Genomic DNA, 21,610 nt, shown 5'->3' with positions numbered 1-21,610 from the left:
CTCAGTGGGTTAAGCCTCTGCCTTTGGCTCAGGTCATGATCTCAGGATCCTGGGATCAAGCCCCACATCGGGCTCTCTGCTTAGCAGAGAGCCTGCTTCCCGCCCTCTCTCTCTCTGCTTTTCTCTCTGCCCAAATGTGATCTCTGTCTGTCAAATAAGTAAACAAAATATTTTAAAATTTTTCAGATAAGAAGTGATAATGGTCTAGACCAGGGTGGTAACAATGAGACAAAAATGAGGCATTCTGGTTATATTTTAGAGACAGACATAACAGAATTAACTGACATCAGTTATGGAGCGTGAGAAAAAGAGATGAAACAACAGGATTTCCAAGTCTTTGACCTGAGCATTTGAAACAATGGAAATACCATTTATGAAATGGAGAAGACTATGAATAATCAGGGTTTTGGGGAGAAGAAGGAAACAGGACCTCAGTTTTGGACTTGCTATATTTGAGATTCCTATTAGGTATTCAAGTGATCATGTAATAGAGATCTGGGTATATTAATTAGTCTGTAGTTCAGGTGAAAAGGCCAGGCTGGAAATATAAATCAGAAAATAACCAAAGTGGCAAGATCAAGACATGAAAACAAGAGAAAAATCAAGAGTGGTTCCCAGTGTCATAGAGATGAAGTCAAGTGACTATTAAACTATTGGTGTCAAATGCTGTTGATAGGTCCACTGGCTCTTGATCATTGGTGACTTTAATGAGAACACTTTCTGCTTGATGGTGACAGCAAGGCCCTGATGAAAGTGAATCAATCAAATTCTGGAGAGTAAAGCTAAAGGCAGTAAATACAATTAATTCTTTTGAGATATATATATATATATATATATATATATATATATACACACACTTTGGAAAGGAAAGGGGAAAACTGATGTGATAGCTAAGGAAGAAGTAGGATCAAGAGAAAAAAAAATTTCAGATGTGAGAAATACAAACATGGTTTTCTGCTAATAGAAAAGATACGGGAAAGAGGGAAAATCACTGGAGCAGTGTCAAGCAGGCATGCGGATGGGTTATACTTAATAGGAGAAATGGGGTGACCATTGTTAGGAGCATGGACAGTTTATCCAGGATAAAAGAGAAAAGAGAGAGGTTACAGGTGGGCTGAAGGGGTGTTGGGGCTTATAAAAGTCCTTTGATATAAGATCCTCAGCTGAGGCTAGGGATAGAAATGTAGAACATGGATGTTGGAGAAGACAGGAGGAAAATATGCTAGTCACTGGTTAGTCGGTGAGGAAATGGAGTGGAGAATTACAATGTGATTCCTGGAAAGCTAAGAACAAAAGTGGGGCAGCAATTATCAATGTACAGTAAGGACAGACGACACTGCTTTGTTTTTTTCCCCAGACACATTTAGCTGTGCAGCTAAGGGGGCTGTGCAGTTCATCTGAGCTGAGGGGGCTGAGAGCCACAATCAATCAGTTAGTGCTTTAGTGACTATGAAAGGACAGCAAGGCATTTGAAGGCCAGTGTAAGGCAGTCATTCCTGTATTAGGCCATGGAATTTAAACTGTATAAGAAGGGAAGTGAGTACATAAAAGAATGAGGGGCAGTGGAGTATTGGTAAAATCACAGACTGTAGGAATCAGTAATGCTGATATAGTGTTGGAACAACAGATACAGAGGAAAAGATCTAAAACAAAATAAAATAGGAAGTAGCTAAAAACAGGAAGACAGTCATACATTAGTGCAGGGGTTCTAGTTGTTGCTAACACATGTTACATTTCATGCAAAAGGAAGAATGACTCAGAAGGTAGAACCAAGTGTCCAGACAGCAGAAGAATCCAGATTTTGCAATCAAAGAACTCCAGCTGAAGTTTTCCCAGATGAATTTCAAAACTGCTTTGAACCAGTGACTTTTTTTTTTTTTTAAACCTTCCATTCTTCCTCTGCTTTTTAACTAAAATGCCAGGTGTTATCCTGATGCCTGTGTTATGATTGTCTGTTAAGAATGTTAGAGGCAGATAACTTCTATGTTTGGGGTGCCAGGATGGCTCAGTCAGTTGAGCCTCTGCCTTTGGCTCATGTCATGATCCTGGGATCCAGCCCTGCACTGGGATCTCTGCTCAGCAAGGAGCCTGCTTCTCCCTCTCCCTGCCACTCCCCCTGCTTGTGCATGTGCTCTGTCAAATGAATAAATAAAATCTCAAAAAAAAAAAAAAAACCCACACTATCTTTAATTTCACAGGTCAACAGACGGAAGGAATTATGGCCAGGAGATGTACCACATCTAAAACTGATTAGATAATTTAGGTGATGAGGGTTCTTCATAGCCTCTCCTAAAAGAAAACCTGTTTGAGGAACATGTGAGCAAGGTCAGGAGAGGCTCCTCCCAATCCCATTCAGACAAGTGAGCTGAAACCCATTATGGCTCCCAGGCCGCATTTGACCAGAAGAGCTGGCAAGGACACCCAAGCTATGTAACCAGAAATGCTTAAGCCAATAAGCAGAAAGGCAGAGCTGACTATTTCCAGAGCAAAGCCAGTACCAGGTATAAAGGGATGGCCTGCTACACCTAAGCAGGGAGATTAATGCATAGCCAGAACAGAGGGTAGTTCTTGACCCCTACTGACTGGAAAGACAGAAAAACAGAGAAGCCTGGAGCAGCCCCTCCCTATCCCATTCAGAAAAGGGAACTGAGACAGCCCCACCACTGCAGATACCATCTCCCAGCCCCATCTTGACCAGAAGGGCTGGTGAAAATACCTGGAGGGACAAAAAGCTAGCAATGCTGTAGCCAAGAGACAGACAGGCAGATGCAATGGTGAGCAGAGGAAAGCTAGTGGCTCTATTTGGCCAGGGAACGTGGGACACAGGTCAGGTTGAGTTAAGACAACATACAAAGTGCTAGAGAACAAAGCCAGTAGTCCTATCCAACCGTTCTCAGCCAGTGGCATACTTCCTTCCCCATATCCAACCTCAGAGCTTGGAAAGTTGCCTTGTGAAAAAACAGACAATAGCAGGCACCACCTGCCCAAAGTCACATCCCTAGAAACCCAAACTGAGCTGCCTGTTGAAGATCTATCTCTGCCAAAGCAAATCTATAAACTCTAGAAGAGCCCAGTTATTCAAATGTGCAGATACCAATGTAAGAAATCAAGGATAACAAAAAAACAAGTAAATGTGAAATCACCAAAGGAAACTAATAAAGTTCTAAAAACTGAAAACTGACCCTAAGAAAATGAAGAACTATGAACTGTAAGATTTATACTAGTTATCTTAAATTAAGGGAACTACAAGAATACATAGACCATTAAATGAAATTGGGAAAATAATACATGAACAAAACAAGAAGTTTCACAAAGAAATAGCAACAAGCAAAAAAAAAAAAAGAAAGAAAGAAAGTGAAGAAGAAGGCAGAAATAAAGAGAAATCCTAGAGTTGAAAAAAAAAATAATTCAGCTGAAGTACTCAATAGAGAGATTCAAATTTAGCCATGCAGAGGAAAGAATTAGTGACCTAAAAAGACATACCAATTATCCAGTCAGAAAGCAAAATGACAGAGTGAAAAAATCTTAAGGGACTCACAGGACTCAATGGAAATTCCAGAAGAAGATAATGAAAAAGTAAGAAAAAGTAAATTTAAAGAAATAGTGGCTGAAAATTTCCCAACCCTGGGAAGAGAGATGGACATACAGATCCATGAGACCCAAAGGACCTAAAATAGCCTGAACTTAAACAAGGCTACATCAAGACACATTATAATTAAATTGTCAAACCCAAAAAAGGAATTTTTAAAAGAGAAAAGCTACATACATGGGAACCTACATAAGACTATAAGCAGATTTCTCAACAGAAATTTTTTAGGCCAAGACAAAATGGGATGACATATTCAAAATAAGAATGATTAAGAATTTTATAGGAGCAGAGCTGTTCTGTAGAAATGGAGAAATAAAGACTTTTCCAAAGAAAAGATAAGAGAGTTCATTATCACTAGACCTGCCTTATAAGAAAGACTAAGGGAATTCTCTCAGCAAAAGAACATAAACTTTATAAAAATATAAAAAGAAAGCCTAGAACTCACCAGTAATGGTAAATAGACAAAGTTAGATTCTGTAATATGGTGATGATGTTGCATAATTCACTGAAAGTTCAGTTTAAAAGTTAAAATAACTACAGTAAAAATACCATAACTATAATAATTATTAGTTACACACAAAAAAATATGTAAATACTATCAGAAATTATCTAAAATATGAGGAAAAGCAGAAGGGACAATTTTAGGAATTCTATTAAATAAAGTTGTTATCAGCTTAAAACAGGGTTTTAATTCTAAGATGTTTTATATAAACATCATTAAAACCACAAGGAAAAAACCTACAGCACTTACACAAAAGAACATGACAAAGAAGGCAAAGCATACGAATACCAAAAAACATTAAAAACACAAAAATAAAACATGGAACAATGCATCTATAAAACAAGCAGAAAACAATTTTTTTAAATGACAAAAAATAAGTCCTGACCTATCAATAATTATTTTAAATGTAAATGAAATAATTCTTCAATTAAAAGAGACAGAATGGCTGAGTAGACTATTAAAAAAAAAGAGTGGGTATAGCTACACTTGTAGCTGTACCTTGTAGTAGGTATAGCTACACTTGTATCAGACCAAGAGACTTTAAAATTGTAAAAAAGAGACAGAAAGTATCATTATTTAATGATAAAGGGTCACTATATCACTAAGACATAATAACTGTAGATATTCATGGAACCAATATCAAAGCATCTGAATAAATGAAGCAAAAACTAGCAGAGATAAAAGAAGAAATAAACACTAATACAATGACAGTTGAAGACTTTAACACCATACTCTCAACAATGGATATATCATACAGAGAATCAGTGAGTTAACAGCAGATTTGAACAACACTAGAGACCCAATGGACCCAAAAGGCATATACAGAACATTCTATGTAGCAACAGCAGAATTCATTCTTCTCAAGTGCATATTTCGGAACATTTTCTAGCACAGAATATATGGTAGGCTGTAAAACAGGTCTTAGCAAAATCACAAAGACTGAAATCATATGAAGTATCTTCTCTGACCACAATGGTGTGAAAATAGAAATAAAAATTAAGGAAAACAGGAAACGTCTGAATACACAGAAATTAAATAACACATTCCTGAACAACCAGTGAATCAAAGAAAAAAACTGAAGGGAAATAAAAGTTCCTTGACACAAATGAAAATGGAAACATAACAGAAAATTAAGGAATGGAGCAAAAGCGGTTATAAGAGGAAAGTTCATAGCAATAAATGCCTACATTAAGGGGCAAGAAAGATCCCAAATAAATAACCTAACCCCATCCTTAATGAAGTAGGAAAAAGAACTGAGCCCAAAGTTAACAGAGAAAAAGGAAATAATAAATATTAGAGCAGAAATAAATGAAATGGAGAAATGAAAAACAATAGGAAAAAATTAACCAAACTAAGGGTTGGTTCTTTGAAAAGACAAACAAAATTGACAAATTTTTAGCAAGGAAAAAAAAAAAAGACAAGACTCAAATTACAAAATTATAAATGGAAAAGGAGATATTACAATGGATACCACCAAAGTACGAAAAAACATGAAAGGCTACTACAGACAACTATATACCAGTAAACTGGACAACCAAGACAAAATAAAAACATTCTCTGAAACAAAAAACCTACTGAAATTGAATCAGGAAGAAACAGAAAAATCTGCCTAAACTAATTACTAGTAAGGAGACTGAATCAGTAATAACCATAATAATAATAAAAGTCCCAATGAAGAAAAGCCTAGAACCAGATGGCCTCACTCGTGGATTTTACCAAACTTTTAAGAATTAAAACACCAATCGTCTCAAACTTTTCCAAAAAGCCAAAAGCAGAGAATACTGCCAAATAAACCTTATGAAGTCAGCATTGTACTGATACCCAAAGTGAGATGAGAACCTACAAGGAAAGAAAACTACAGGTCAATACCCCTGATGATTATAAATACTAACATTCTCAATAAAATACTAGCAAAAAATTCAACAGTCTATTAAAAGGATCATTCACCATAATCGGTTGGGATTTATCCCTGGGATGAAAGGATGGTTCAAAATATGGAAATGGATCAATGTGATACATCACACTGATAGAATGAAAGAAAAAGAACCCTATACGCATCTCAATAGACACGGAAAAAGCATGTGACAAAATCCAAAAGCCATTCATGATAAAAACAGTTAACAAATTAGGTATCAAAGTAATATACCGCCATATATGAGAAGCCCACAGTTAACATCACACCCAATGGTGTAAGGATGAAAACTTTTCCTCCAAGATCAGGAACAAGATAAGGTACCCACTCTCCCCACTCTTACTCAATATAAGACTAAAAGTCCTAGCTAGAGCAATCAGTCAACAAACAGAAAAGGCATCAGAATTCAATAGGTAGAAGTAAAAGGATCTCTATTTGTAGAAGACATGTTTCTATACAGAGAAAATCCTAAATACCCAACCAAAAAACTGTTAAAACTAATTAAAAAAACTCACTAAAGTTGCAGGATACAAAATTAACATACAAAAGTCAACAGAGTTTCTATGTGCTAACAACAAATTTCCTGAACCAGAAATGAAGTGATCCTATTTACAACGACATTAAGTACAATAAAAACAATAAAATACTTAGGAATAAATTTAACTAAGGAAAGTGAAATATCTCTAACAACTCTAAGACAATGATGAAAGCAATTAAAGACGACACAAATAAATGGAAAAAGGTACCCCATCTTTGTGGACTGGAAGAATTAATATTATTAAAGTGTCAATACTACCAAAAGTCATCTATAGATTCAATGCAATTCCTATCAAGATTTCAGTGTTTTTTTTGTTTTGTTTTGTTTTTTGTTTTTGTTTTTTTAACAAAGTAAAAAAAAAAAAAAAAAACAGTCCTAAAACTTATGTGGAACCAAAAAAGACCCCAAAAAAGCAAAGAAATCCTGAAAAAGAACAAAGTAGGAGGCACCATACTTCCTGCTTTTAAGCTATACTATAAAGCCACTGTCACCAGACCAGGATGGTACTGGCATAGAAGAGACCACTGAAACAAGGAATCCAGAAACAAACCCAAGAATATATGGTGAACGAATATTTGACAAGGGAGTCAAGAATGCTCAATGAAGAACTGCATCTTCAACAAATGATGCTGGAGCAATTGGATAAAAGACTGAAACTGAACCTGTATCTTACACCACTCACAAAATTTAACTGAAAATTAAATGAAGGCTTAACTGTGAGACCTGAAACCATGAAACTCTTAGAAGAAAAACACAGGAAAAAGCTCCCTGACATTGATCTTTGTAATAACATTTTAGAAATCATGCCAAAAGCAGAAGCAAAAAAATTAAAAATAAACAAGTGGGACTACATAAAACTAAAAAGCTTCTGCACACCTGAGGAAACCAACAACAAAGTGAAAAGACAACCTACAGAATGGGAAAAAATATTTACAAACCATGTGTCTGATAAGCAGTAATATCCAAACCATGTAAGTTCAATGGCAGAAAAAAACCCCAAATTAAAAATTAGCAAATAACTAATAAATATTTCTTTTAAAAAGATATACAACAGGTACATGAAAAGATGTTCAACACCTCTAGTCATTAGGGAAATGCAAATTAAAAACTACAATGAGTTACCACCTCAGGTCCTTTAGAATGGCCATCATCAAAAAGACAAAAGATAACAAATGCTGGCATGGATATAGAAGAAAGAACGCTTGGGCATTGTTGGGAGGATTGTGAACTGGTACAGCCACTGTGAAAACAGAATGAAGGTTCCTCAAAAAATTAAATATAGAACTAGATATAATCCATTTCTGGGACTATATCCAAGGGCACTGAAAACACAACCAGAAAGGAGAAGTGAACCTCCCTATGCATAGCAGCGTTATTTATAATAGTCAAAACAGGGAAACAACTTACGCGTCCAATGATGGATGAGTGGATAGAGAAGCTGTGGGGGTTAGAGATACTGACCCTGAACAACGTAGGAGTTAGATGTGCTGGCCCCACCCCATGCAGCTGAAAATCTGCATACAAATTTTGACTCTCCAGGGGCGCCTGGGTGGCTCAGTGGGTTAAAGCCTCTGCTTTCAGCTGAGGTCATGATCCCAGGGTCCTGGAATCGAGCCCCACATCGGGCTCTCTGCTCAGCAGGAAGCCTGCTTTCCTTCCTCTCTCTCTGCCTGCCTCTCTGCCTATTTGTGATCTCTATCTGTCAAATAAATTTAAAAAAAAAATAAATTAAAAAAAAATTTTGACTCTCCAAAAATTTAAATAGCCTACCATTGACCAGAAGCCTTACTTATAGCATAATCAATAAATACATACTTTGTATATTGTATTCCTACTATTAAACTAGAGAAAGGAAAGCACTATATGTACCTTAAACTTCATACAGTGATGTATGCCAACTATCTCTCAATAAAACTGGGAAAAAAATATGAAAAGAGATACAATTTCACTTGCCTTTTTGAAATATTTGCAGTAACTTATTGCCTCCTTTCCTGAAGGACCCTAGAGGTCTGGTATTCCAAGCTGGGAGCCATTAATCCAGTAAGTGAAAAAAATGTGGTTTTTTTTTCCACTTTCAGAGTCTGTAGTATTACAGGAGAATCTTCTATTTCCTCATAATTCCCAGTTTCTAAAGCAAAATTCCCACAATGTTCATGGCCACACCTCCCCACCTTGCAGGGTCTACCCCTATACAGTCCAACTTTCCTCTGTTACAACTGCCTGGGTTCCTAGCCATTCTCTGCTTATATACTAGATCACACCCTCCCTCGGAAATTCAACTGTATCTCTCCAGAAAATGCTCCCCTCTCTTACATCACACACCATCCCTATCTATTCTACTTTGTCTACAAGCCTATAAAAACATGCTGTTCAACTCTATTCACCCCATCTCACAGAACAACCACCAACTCATTTCTCAATTTCCCTTTCTGAAGTCTTAGAAAGAGGTTGATGAGAGTTACTATCTTTCCAATTTTTTCTTGAGCTCCCTTCAGTCAGGCCTTACTCCTTTTATCAAAATCCACAACGATGTCATAATGTTACATCCAAAGTCAATTCTCAGTCCTGGCAATAATGCAGTGCACTTTTGTTGAACATAAAAATTTTCACATACCATGAATCTCAAGGACATTGTGTCAACTGAGAAAAACCAGAAAAAAGTCTATAATTGTATCTGAGCCCAGGCAAAAGGATACACTGTGCAGGAGCACCTGGTGGCTCAATCAGTTGAGCATCTGACTCTTGGTTTCAGCTCGGTCGTAATCTCATGGATTGTGGGATCGAGCCCCACACTGGGCTCCACACTGAGTGGGGAGTCCACTTGAAGATTCTCTCCCTCTGCCCATTCCCATGCAAGCACACGTCTCCTGAGCACTCTCTCTCAAATAAATAAATCTTAAAAAAATAAATCTTAAAAAAAAAAAAAAGACTGCTGTGTAAACTCAAAATCTGTGTAAATGTCCTAGATAACATGAGTTAACTGTTGCATCTTTGATAGTTACAATATTAGTTCCATTTCTGTCACTTTTCAAATAAAATTTATTTAGATACACAATCAAAGAGTTATCCTGTTCCTGTAAACATCCAATCCAGAGAATTCCAGCTTCCTTGCGTCTTCCTGCAAATCACCCAGCGCAAGCCCAAATACTGTCCCTAGTTCCTCCTAACACCTCTTGCTGAGATGCCTCACAGATCCCCATGTATCCTTATTCACCAAGTATCAGTAAACCCAACTTTGTTACAGGCATTTTATTGGTGGTCTCTGAAACACATTAATACTCTCCTGTCTACTTGCCCTAAGCAAGCACCGTACTGCTGTTAAGTCAAATCCAGTAAATCCTCAGTTCAAAATGTTCCAGTACCACCCCGTCATGCCCGTTTAAAAGCCAGTGCCCTCTTACAATGACTCCTAAGGTCCTAGCTGAATGATTGTGAAGCCTGGATGCACGTTAAAATCTCGAGGGAGCCTGGGTTCCACCTCCCAGTGATTGTAACTTAACTGGATATGGCATCCAGAGTTTTCGAAGCTCTCAGGTGGCCTCTCCAAAGAAGCCAAGATTGAGGACCCCAGCTCTGGATGGGCTGCTTATTCCTTTCACCTCATCTCTAATTATTTTTTTCTCCTGTCTCTCTTCCAGCCGCACTGGCCCACTTGCTATTGCTCAAACTCACCAACTATGTTCCTGTTTCACTTCCTTCTTTGTGCATGGAACACTTTTACTTCAAGTATCCTCAGAGCTTATTTTCTGACCTTTTTCAAGACTTTCCTTTAAATCACTTCAGCACTGAGACCTGCTATGATCACCGTATTTAAACTTGCAAAGCCCTCCGCCAACCACATCACTTCCCCATTACTCTTACCTTGCCTTTTTTCTTTGGTATAGATGCCTTTCAAAAATATTAAATTTACTCATTTATTATAGGTTCAGTGTCTCCCTAATTAGGAAGCAAGCTCCAAGAGCACAGGAATGTCTGTTTGTTTGTTACTGTGGATCTCAGACCATGCGTAGCATACAGGGGGCACTCAATACCACTTGTTATGAGCACTAGTGACCTTCCTTTCTCCAATATGAAATTTTCTTTCTCATTTCCCTCAAATTCTTGGTTCTATCAAAGAGTTAAACCTATTTAGTTGGTACTCTAAAACAATCCTACTTAATAGTCCATCCATTCCTAATTTTTTTTTTCCCCCCAAAGGCTTATCTTCCCTCACATTTCCTTAATTGTGAGTTTTTCCTTAGGGTTTGGTACTTGACCCTTTACACTTCCTCATTTATTTTGACACTTAATAACCTCTCTCCTCTGAAGAGAGGAGACTCCATCTTTCATACGTCAGCTAAAATGGAAAACTTCAAGCAGTGCCACCATGTCAAAGTTTTAGTTAAAAACACTGGCTCTTACTCAATACTCCCATCCTGGCAAATCCAGCACAGTACCAAAGCTTTAATCATTTATGTCAATAAATCAAAAAATTATTCCTCTAATGCACTCTTCCCTTATTAGTGTCAAAACTCCAAAAAAAGAAAAAGAAAAAAAAAACGAGAAAATAATGTCTTCCTCCCTCCCGCTCCCCTTCTCTCACTCTGTAAGTCAAGATAAAAGCTAAAGGCTATTACTTAAAACATCCCTTTTCCTTTCTCCCAAAACTCAAGTCGAGTGTTTCTTTATTCTACTTACTAAACTTTTATTATGACCTAGCTCTACATGTCACTTCTGTTCATGATAATCTCTTACCTTTCCTCTTAAAGCCTCCCAACTGAAACCAATAGTTCCATACTTTCCCCTTCAATTCATTCTCTACACCGCAGCCAACGTATAAACATTTAAAGACCTCTAAAATTCAAACCTGATCATGCAACTGCACAAAAATCCTTAAATGGCTTTCCTACTTTTTAGTGTAATAATCCTTATCATGGTTAAGCTAATTCTCAACAACCTCTGGGCTTCTCTTGCATTTATGCTCAAACTACCTCTATTATCACAGTTTCTTTAATAAATCAAGATTATTTTCCTCCTCACTCATTTTAATGCCTTACTACAGTCCATTTCTTCTGTTTGGAACCCCCCATTTATGTTCACTTAGTTATTCAAATTCATTCTATCACCGTCTTTTTACAAGTTAATGAGACTCCTATAGTCAATGGATCTTGACAAAGGACTAGACCACATAATGAAAGAAAAAGACAGGATTTTCAACAAATGATGATGAACAACTGGATACCACATGCAAAAAAATTAAGTCCAGACAGACCTCACATCCTTCATAAATAAAAACTCAAAATAGATCAGAGCTCTAAATATGAAATGCAAAACTCTGAAACTTCTTGAAGATCATGTAGGTGACCCTGGGCAATGACTTGTTAGATACAACACCAAAACACAATCCATGAAAGAAATAATGATACACTGGACTTCACTAAAATTAAATTTTTCTGCTCTGCAAAAGACAACGTCAAAGAATAAGACGACAAAGCACAAACTTGGAGGAAATACAAAAGATCCATCTGATAAAGAACTGTTACCCAAAATATGTAAAAACAAGCCACCTGATTAAACAATGGGCCAAAGACCTGAAGAGACACTTCACCAAAAAAGATATACATATAGCATCTAAGTATATGAAAAGTTGTTTCACATCATAGATCATCAAAGAAATGCAAGATACCACTAAAAATCTATTAGAATGGCTAAAAACCAGAACACTGACAATACCAAAGGATGGTAAGAATGTGGAGCAATAAGAACTCTGATTCATTGCTGGTGAGAATACAAAACGGTACAGCCATTTTGGAAGACATTTTGGCAGTTTTTACTAAAATGAAATATATACTTATGATCCAGCAATGATGCATCTTAGAATTTACTTAAAAGAATTAAAACCTTATGTTCACATAAAAAGCAGGCATGGATGTTTACAGCAGCTTTATTCATACAGAATACTGAACAATGTAATATTATTCAACACTAAACAATAATGAACTTGTAAGCCATGAAAAAACATGGAGGAAGCTTAAATGCTTATCAGTAAGTGAAAAAAAAATCTGAAAATGCAATGTAGTATATGATTCCAACTATGTGACATTCTGGAAAAGGCAACGAAGACTATGTAGATAGTGAAAAGATCAGCTGTTGACAATAGTTGGGGGCAAGGGAGGGATGAAAAGTCAGAGCACAGAGGATTTTAGGGCAGTGAAAATACTCTATCTGATACCATAAAGATGGATACATGTTGCTGCACATTTGTTCAAAGCTATGCAATGTATAACATCCAAAGTGAACGCTGAGGTATGCCACGGACTTCGGATGATCATGTTGTGTCAAGGTAGGTTCATCATTTGAAACAAATGCCCCACTCTGGTTAGGGATGTTGATAATGGGCAAGTTATGCATGTGTCATCACAGGGGCTATATAGGACATCTCTGTACCTTCCTCCTCAATTCTGCTGTGAAACTAAAAGTACTCTAAAAAAAAAAAAACTCAATTAAAGAAAATTTCAAAAAAATTTAATGCATATTTAAATCCGGCTATCTCCACACTAGTGCTAATCTGAGAGTCAATCTGTAACTTTCACAGCCACTCTGTGGCCTCATCAAGATTGGAATTATGTATATATGGGTGTAATGTAGTTTTCCCCACTAGACTATAATCTCTATGATAGCAGAAACCGTATGTCTTGTTCACTCTGTAAACAGCTATAGAGTCGACTACAGTGCTTGGTAAATATTTATCCAATGAAAGTGACCCTGAGCGGGGAACCTGGTTGGCTCAGTGGGTTAAAGCCTCTGCCTCCAGCTCAGGTCATGGTCCCAGGGTCCTGGGATCGAGCCCCACATCATCAGGCTCTCTGCTCATCGGGGAGGCTGCTCTCCCCTCCCCTGCCTGACTCTCTGCCTACTTGTGATCTGTCAAATTAATTAAAAAAATCTTAAAAAAAAAAAAAAAGAAAAGAAAAGAAACAAAGTGAGCCTGAGGACAAGTGTTATATAATACTATTATCCACTCCCTCCAGGAACCCTCCCCAAGTACCCACTCCTTTACCACAGTAATATAAAATTACCTCCCCACGTAGACCCTCTCTAGCCAACCTGCCTCACTCTTACTTTTAGTAACAACTCATTTCTACAACTGAAAACCATTCTTCCAGCCAACTTCCCATGAGCTATACGGAGTTTCCAAACGAAGTCAAGAAATGTCTTCACTCCTGAAGTTTTCATTAATGCCCCTCCTGTGCTCCTTAGCTTAGACTCCTAAAGATTCCAATCTAGACCATCCTTTATTGTCAATGGAGCAAAACTTTTTCTACTTTTTACAATTTTGTGTGTATTTTTTATCCTCTCATCTAAACTGTAATCTACTCCACAGCAGGGCAAATACACTAACATCTTTGCATTCTCTGCACACTTTTTTTTAGCAGGTATTAAACAGTCATTATTAACAACTACATTTGATGGGCTGCTACGGCTTCTTTCATGCACATGTGTTCAGATTGTCTCACTAGATTATTTTTTCCCTAAAGGAAAGACTCCTTTCTACTTTTTCTATTTGTTTATGTGTATTTCCATACAAACCCAGCAAAATGATGGAAATGCTCAAACACACTTGAAATATAGTTACTGGAAATTGAGAAATACTAGCCTATTTAAAAGCCTCCCTTTTAAATGCCCAAAGGTGTGAAGAGGTTTATACTGCTGAAGAACTTTACAAATTTATTGCCCTGTAAGACTTAGTGAAATGAAAATCAACCCAAAGATCCATTTCACACTCCTGCCTCTACCCTAAAGTAACGTGTGTGAAAAGAGCCATGACATTCATTCTTTTTATGCCTGACTTTTCTTAACTGTAAATTACTTAAAACATATAAATATATTTCAAAGAATGTCAGGTACAAAATAAGTGCCTTTTGACAGTTGGTATTTATTATGTTATCATACAGTATCTTTAAGCGTCTTTAAATCTATACTCAAGTATAGATTTCAGGACTCTTTAAATCTTTATCCCAAGAAGAGAGGTCTATATGAACACTAGAAGGAAATGTCAATTTCACTATCTACATGGTAAAGTTCTGTAAGGCAAGGAGACACAGGCTGCTAAGAAAATTGGTGTCAAATAGGGAGGATCATTATCTCTTCTTATACTTCTCATCATACACATTGCTAGTATGAAAATAGAAACAAAATGGACAAGAGCAGTACTTATGGAAGAAAAGAGAACGACTCAAGAAGTTCTGACATACAAGCAAAAAAAAAATGCCACTTACAGTTCTAATTTATAATTTTTAGAGTGAAGAACAATGATCTTGCAGAAAAATAAAATCCAAAGGAACTCAAAGTAATGACACAGGAAAAAAAAATCTACTGTCTCCACAGACAGCTTTAATAATATAATTTATTGAAATTTAATCTTAAATAATCATAGAAAAATACTTTCTTATTAAATACAAATCTTGCTCTCAATAGAATTTTCAACTGAGAAAAATCCTTTATTTTTGTCTCAACTCTTTATTACGTACTTTATTATCCACTTTATTATTTTATCTCTACCATCCCGAATTTCTCTAATCTAGCAATATAATTATCTGAAGCAAAGACTGCTGAAAATACCATGGGTTATTTACCAGATTTTACCTTCTACAAAAATATATTTTTTTCCTCCTCAGTGATCAATGGCTCCATAAATGAGAAAGAATAGACTTTTTCTCTACTTCTTGGTTTTATGTCACAGTAATGATGAGCCTTTTACCTCAACAACTTCTCATTCCAGTCTTTTGCAATCACTTCTGTCAAGTGAACTGTGTTTGTTGACTACAAAACAGTATTTAAATTACAATTTGAGGACAATATGAAGAAGACAATGAAAATCCAGTTTACTAAGAACAAAACAACTAGGAACTCTTTTTCCTACAAGGACTTATTTACTAATAGGTACTTAATAAAAAAATAAATGCTCAATAATTAGCAAATTTATTTGGTAGTTAAGCCTATAGAAAAGAGTATAAGCTAGAAAAGAGAAAATAGTAGCTTCATTTCCCGTCTTCTATTAAAACAAAAAAGCAATTTGTGGTTATACAGAGAGGAGCATTTTAGGAAGACTTTAATTCTACAATTAAGTTTAAATATGTCAAATCTCACCACAAAAATACCTTCTTGAAACATTTTTTTCAGAATACATGCAGAAAAAGTACAGTCCTAAATAGAAGATACACACATATATAATAAATTCACAGCAAAAGACACATGGCTATAAGCAATTCAAGCTTTTAAACAGTGCATATATGGGATGAACGAAATCCCTAAATCTCAATGCAGAATACAACAATTACTATGAGAGGGTAACAAATTGTGAAAATACGAATACGGTTCGTACTGGAGGTGGCTTCCAAAGCACCAGCACATAAACTCAGTCAGGTTCTATTTGAGATCTCAGCCGCAGAAACACCAGCCCAAATTCCTAAATTTAGTAGATATAGTAGTTTGAAAAAACATACAACTGGTATTTAAGTTTGAAAATGTAAATCAGAAAAATAATAAATCATTCCATTTTCCTATATTGCTTCACCTGTCTTTGCTAAGACTTTACTGAATTCAAATACTACATACTGACTTATGTGGTTTTTCCTGTGAAGAGATAAAGTAGAAATTGAGAAATAATTTAGATCTTTTTTTTTTAATCCCACAACTCAACAGTTTGCAGGTAGAAATAAATTGCAGTGCTCAAAAAAATTGTTTGAGAATATTACAATATCTTTATCATGTACAGAGTTTATGAAAACTTTGGACTTCCATCTATATTACATAATGTAGACTAGAACAAAATAATTTATGTATGTCCTGTTTATACAACATGGACCTGAGAATATGTACCACTAATGCTTTTTGACACACGAAATCTTCATTTTCTAGTATATAAGTTATTTTTTGGAACTAAACCAAGCTTGGTGTAAAGTAATATTCCTTATGTTAGCCTTTGAGAAAGCTAATATTTGTTCACAAAAATAGAAACTTCTGAAGAGTATCTTCATGACCATGAGAGGAGTAAAAGCAAATTTCAAAAGGCACTTCAAGCACAGAGAAATTAAAACACTTCTACTTTACTGGTATGACCATTTTTTTTTTTAACACAGTGACCCTTGGTGGAAAAAGGAGAGGGGCAGGATGGCAGGAAGACAGTGTGCTCATAAAATATAATTAGGACGATTAAAGTAGTTGTAGTTTTGTATTATAAACATTCCATTAAATAATCTAAGATTCTCAAATAATCTGCAAGTGCTATAATCCCTATTTTTAACATTCCCAATTTAAAAAAAAAAATATTAACTTTTTTCTTGCCAAAATTGTGTTAAGCCATATATTTCATATTTTTTTCCAAAACATTTGAAAATATTTTAGAGGCACCGAAAACCTAAATCCATGGTAAGTTTAATAAATCTCTGAGGGTAAGTAACAGTCTCATCTAAAAGAAAAAGAAATCAAATTATGTTAGAGATGCTTATAAAAAATGACAAAATTAGAATAAATTGCATTAAAAATATTAAATATCTGAAATTCTAGAATACCAATATTCATAAACAGAAATCCTGAGGGTGGTATTGTGTTTTTCTCCTCGTAGGAAACGCCTGTTTTGTCAAGCAGTTAAGGTTCTCTGTGGGGAAAATGATATGCTCATCAGTCCACTGCCAGACTCTCAGCCTAAATTCCACTGGCTTCTCTCCCTTTGCTGCAAAACAGACAAAGACCCTTACTCTTACTCCACTCAACTCTTTAATGTCTTTACCTCATCTCAACTCAATGCCAGAATTTTTAATGCACAGGTTCATAAAAATGGGGTAAAGAAAAAGAATTTCTATCAATAAAATAGATTCACAGTATAAAATTAACTCTGCCAAAAAAAAAAAAGCAGGCAAAGAAATAAAAATAGAGATTTTAGAAATCTGGAGCTCATTTACTAATTTTTTAATTCAATTCACTATGATCAGGGTCCATTGCCAAATTGTGGTCTCCTAACCTCTTTTCATGTCTATAAAACTATCTTATGAAATATAATGTGATTAAACAAATAATTACTAATGGGAAATTATAATCTTTTTATTTTTAAAAAAAAAAGAACATGAGGAATGACATCACCAAGATGGCAGCATAGCTTATTCCTGACTTCAGTCCCCTCTCAAGAAAAACAAACAACTATTCAAGAACAAGACCCCACTGAGAGACTCCTAGAACACGGGGGTGAGGCTGAAGTAACCCCTGCACCTCAAAGAAACTATGTAGGAAGAGAAGTGGCTACATACACATTGACCTCACTAATGCCCCCCATCCACCCCAGGCAAGCATAGCACCCACTGAGGTCTCCCGTGAACTTCCATTTCTTCCCCAAGGGAAGAAAAGAGAGTCTAAGGGAAACAACCAGCACCCCCAACTCAGCACTGTGGGTATTTTGTGGGAGCCCCTACTCTGATCTCATACCTGCACAGGGATTGCAGGAAAACTATGAGGTTCAACCATTGGGAATCAGACTGGGACAGAGAAGTGGAGGGAAGCTTGCAACAACCAGCACACAACCTGGCAGACCAAGTTCACACCAACTGTGCCCAAGTAATAATATCAACTGTTTGCTTTGCTCATTATCAGAACCAAGATGGGTATAAACTCTGACCAAGGAACTTGGCAGAATACAGATCTTATTTCTTCAGATCCTCAAATGAATACTGTTGACCACAGAGCCAAGTTTGCCTAAGCTCAGGGAGGGAGCTGAATCACAGCCCCTTCTGTGGAGAGTGTCTTCCAGCCCCATCTGACAAAAAGGACTGGAGAAAACTCCTAAAAGCTATGTGACCCAACACAGTCAAGCTGAGAAGTAGGAAGAGCTGAAGTTTGCAAAGACAGTGGCCCTGTTTGGCCAGGGAACTTGAGACTGTGGGTCAGCCTGAGTTCAGACTACAAAGAACTTTACGGGCTTTAGTTGATGCTCCCACTGCACCTAGAGAGGGAATCTAATTCATAACCCTGCTCACTGTTGAATGCAGCCATCAGCCTATCCAACCGGAGAAGCTGACCAAAGCAAAAAGAAAGCTGTGATGCCCATCCTGTAACCTCTCATAGGCAACCAAGCCAGCAGTCCTATCCAATTGCTCTTGCCACCGGAACACGTCCCATCCCTGACCTTAAAGCTTAAACAGTTGCCTCACCCAAGAGAAGACCACAACAGCTGGTCCCATTTGCCCAGATATTCCCAGCACATGCCCAGAAACTGAAACTGACTGAATGGTGAAGAAATGTCTCTGCCAAACCAAACCTGTAAAGTCTGGAAATGGAGCCCAATTACTTAAATGTACAGGTACCAACATGAGGAATCAAAGATCACAAAAACTCAGGTAAATGGGACACAACCAAAGTAAACTAATAAAATTTCCAAAACCTAAACCTTAAGAAATGGAGATCTAGGAACTGTGAGAAAGAATTCAAAATAATCCCCTTAAGAAAGTTAGTGAACTATGAAACACACACACACACACACACACACACACACACACACACACAGAAAGCTAGATGAAATTAGGAAAACAGTGCATAATAAAATGAGAACTTTGAAATGGCAACCATTAAAAAAAATCCAAAGATAATCCTTAAAGTTAAAAAATAAAATAACTAAACTGAAGAATTCAACAGAAAATGTCAAAAGTAGACTCAACCATGCAGAAGAGACAATCAGTAATCTGAAAGAGAAGACACTGAAAATTATCAAAAAAAGAATACTAATCATCATCATAAAAAGCGTAAATCTCACTGGTAATGGTAAACATAGAGTCACAGATAAGCAATATTTATGCAATATGTTAATAATGTGGGTGAATTCACTTAAAATTCTACCTTAAGTTTAAAAAAATGTGGTAAAAATGACTGTAGCTATTATAATCTGTTATGAATTACACAATGTAAAATATGCGCATTGTATCAGCAATAACCAAAAGGGAGGAAATGAGGTAAAAGTGTAAGGTTTATAAATTTTATTTATAAAATAAAGTTATCAGTTTAAAATGAGGTGTTTTAAGTTGAAGATATTTTATGTAAGCCTCATTGTAACTACTAAGAAACTCCTATAGTAATTACATAAAACCTGATAGGAAATCAAAGCACACTGATACCAAAAGACACACACACACACACACACACACACACACACACACAGGATTATTACTCAGCCATAAAAAAAAAAAGAATGAAATCTTGCCATTTGCAAAAACATGGATGGATCTTAGAGACTATAATGCTAAATTAAGCCAGTCAGTCAGAGAAAGACAAATCCCATATAATTTCACTCATGTAGAATTTAAGAAAGGAAACAACAAAAAAAGAGACAAACCTAAAACAGACTTTTAAATACAGAAAAACTGGTGGTTGCCAGAGAGGAGATGGGTTGTAGGATGGGAAGAAATGGGTGAAGCAGATTAAGAGCACTTTCATCACGATGAGCACTATGCAATGTATAGAATTGTTGAATCACTATATTGTATACCTGAAACTAATATAACACTGTGTGTTAATTACAATGGAATTTTTTAAAATAAATTAGTTTTTCAAGTTACAACCTCCCTCCTCACATGAGCATCTCCCCTTTACCATTATGTGATTAATTTTTCTCCATACTGTAAACATTTTACTTATTTCTTTTGTTATTGTCTACATTCCGCTACTTAAACGTAAATTCCACTACGGCAAAGGGTTTTTGTCATTTTGTTCAATGTTCATTCCTGGCATATAAAAGGTGCTCAATAAATTTGTTGAATTAAAAAAAAAAAGAAAATGCCCTAAAGAAGAAAAGTCCCAGACCAGATAGCTTCACTGGTGAATGTTACCAAACATTTAAAAAAGAATTAACACCAATACTACTCAAACTCTCCCATAAAATCAATGAGGAGGAAACACTCCCAAATTCATTTTAGGAGGCCAGCATTATCTTGATAACAAAATCAGAAAAAAATACTACAAGAAAAGAAAACTACAGGCTAGTATCCTGAAAAATACAGAGGCAAAAATTCTCAACAAAATTCTTGCAAAAAATTCAGCAGCCATTGAAAGGATCATTCACCACAATCAACTGGGAATTATCCTGGGACAAAAGGATGGGTCAGAATACGGAAATGGATCAATGCGATAACCTCACATTAATAGAATGAAAAATCCTATGATCATCTCAAAAGAAAAAAAGCATTTGACAAAATCCAACTGTCATTCATGAATAAAACAATTAACAAATAAGGTATGGAAGTAACATGTCTCAATATAATAGAGACCATTTATGACAAGTCCACAGCTAACATCACACATCACACTCACTAGTCAAAGGTTGAAAGCTTTTCCTCCAAGATCAGAAACAAGATAAGGTGCCCATTCTCACCACTCCTATTCAATATAGTACTGAAAGTCCTAGCTAGAGCAATCAGTAAAGAAAAAGAACCAAAAGCCATCAGAATTCAAAAAGAAGATGCCTGGTCTCTATTTGCAGATAACATGTCTTTAAATAGAGAAAAATCCTAAAAACTCAACCAAAAGCCTGCTGGGCTAACCAACAAATTCAGTAAAGTTGCAGGATACGAAATCAACATACAAAAGTCAATAGGGTTTCTACGCACTAACAACAAATTTTCTGAAAAATAAAGAAACTTATCCCACTTTACAATTACATCAAAACAATAAAATACTTAGGAATAAGTTTAACTGAGAAGATGAAAGATCTCTATCCTGAAATCTATAAGGCATTGTTGAAAGCCATCCAGGAAGCTGCAAATAAATGAAGCTGTGCATTGAAAACACTGAAACTATTAAAATGTCAATACTACCCAAAGCCATCTATAGAGTCCAAATTCCAAAGGTTTTGTTTGTTGGTTTGGTTTGGGGTTTTTTGTTGTTTTGTTTTTTATCAGAAGTAGGAAAAACACTCCAAAACTTTATGTGGAACAAAACAAACAAACAAACAAACAACAACAAAAAAACCCAAATAGGCAAAGAAATCCTGAGAAAAAAGAACAAAGCAGGAAGCATCACACTTCCTGGTTTCAAGACAAACTATAAAGC

General features: G+C 36.1%; 1 protein-coding gene and 1 long non-coding RNA gene across 2 annotated transcripts in view; both read right to left on the bottom strand.

Moving 5' to 3' along the window:
- The window catches only part of MALRD1 (MAM and LDL receptor class A domain containing 1), a 763,833-nt gene that overhangs the window by 610,467 nt on the left and 131,756 nt on the right, over nucleotides 1–21,610 (bottom strand). The window lies entirely within an intron of this gene.
- On the bottom strand, nucleotides 6,930–21,231 carry LOC116594311. Its single transcript, XR_004287153.1, has 3 exons — nucleotides 21,220–21,231; nucleotides 14,174–14,177; nucleotides 6,930–7,025 (listed from the first exon to the last, which is right to left on the bottom strand). It is a non-coding gene; the product is annotated as an uncharacterized LOC116594311 (long non-coding RNA).

The sequence above is a fragment of the Mustela erminea genome, chromosome 6, assembly GCF_009829155.1.
Source record: "Mustela erminea isolate mMusErm1 chromosome 6, mMusErm1.Pri, whole genome shotgun sequence".
Lineage (NCBI taxonomy): Eukaryota > Metazoa > Chordata > Mammalia > Carnivora > Mustelidae > Mustela > Mustela erminea.
The sequence above is the reverse complement of the archived record's forward strand: the minus strand, read 5'-3'. Positions and strand labels throughout refer to the sequence as shown.